Consider the following 1619-nt stretch of genomic DNA (forward strand, 5'->3'; position numbering starts at 1 on the left):
TATATATTTAAATATTTGTTCTTATATTTTATTACTATTATTATTTATATTATTTCATATATACTGTATGGTTGTATATTTTTTCCTAGTATCTCTTTTATAATAATATTCTGTGTTGTGTGACTATTGTAATTGTGCTGCTGTAACATTGTAATTTCCCATTTTTATGGGATCATAAATATCTATCTATTTATCTATCTATTATAAGGTTTTACTTTTACCCTGCTTATCACCAAAATTATATTATGTAAAACAGTTTAGTAACACTGTTTGTCGTTTCTGTACACTCAGCATTAAATCTGGTTAACAATTGATTTTAAAAACGGGGTTCTGCGTGCCAACGGTCATAAAACATCAGTTATTAGACGGTGCCCGTTTTAGTTGGCTAATGTTAGCCTTCAAACCACCCTAATGACCATTGTCACCAGTCCTTTTAACATCATGTTTTTACTGATATATCACTAACGTTGATTAGCAAACTAGCTACCTATATAAAAATTTAAAAAAAATCCAACAAACTAGCGTTAGCTTAATGTAGTTACTGACCAGTCACTTAACTTTATGTTTTACTTTTTGTTGAAGCCAAACTGACCATAAGCCTAGCTAACGTTACATTAAACTGACATTAGAAAGTTATAATCGGCTTTAACAGGGACTAAATACGTTGGATGGACACAATGGACATATTGAATCCCAGCTAACAATTTTTGGTTCCCAGAACAGTCTGAAAACATTCGTTTTCGGTTGCGGGAACATTCCCTGAAGGTTAGGTTTGGTTGTGTTGTGGCTGTGTGTTTGTTAATTGGAAAGTTTTCTTGACGTTCTGGAAACGTAAGTTTTTGGTTACATCAAACAATCTCAGAACATTCCCCTAACATTATCTTAACGTTGCAACCTTTAGCGAACGTTCCCCTAACGTTAACCTGACAATGCAACCTTTAGTGAACATTCCCCTAACATTATCTTAACGTTACAACCTTTAGAGAACGTTGCCCTAACGTTATATTAAAGTTGCAACCTTTAGCGAACGTTCCACTAACGTTAACCTGACATTGCAACCTTTAGCGAACATTCCCCTAACATTATCCTAACGTTGCAACCTTTAGAGAACGTTACCCGAACGTTAGCCTAACCTTGCAACGTTTAGAGAATGTTACCCAAACGTTCTTTTTTACATTCCTCTAACCTTTACAAAACTTTAACCATGATACCAATTGTATTATTACTTTAAACTTAGTAGGAATTAATGAAAAGCCAAACTTGATGGGATTTAAAACTTTCATAAACAATATAAAAAATTACAAAACATATATATACAATAATCAGAATCCGTTTTATTGGCAATATAGACACAAGAGCGCAAATTTAGTGTGCAATGTGGAATGAAATAGTACCGTATTTTAACATATATGTAAAACTGGACTATAGTCGCCTTCATATGGTAGGTGTCCGTTATGTTAACGGTAACACATTAGTTTATCAACTACGCAATAGCACACAGAACTACCAGGGCGTGGATTAGTAAATAGGCTACCATTGAAAAGCCTCTCAGACACTCAACTCTTTTGCCCCTTTAAAAAAAAAGATAATAAAACAAAGACGGTTAGCTCCATGGTATA

This window comes from Etheostoma spectabile, chromosome 4 (genome assembly GCF_008692095.1).
Source record: "Etheostoma spectabile isolate EspeVRDwgs_2016 chromosome 4, UIUC_Espe_1.0, whole genome shotgun sequence".
NCBI classification, from domain to species: Eukaryota; Metazoa; Chordata; class Actinopteri; order Perciformes; family Percidae; genus Etheostoma; species Etheostoma spectabile.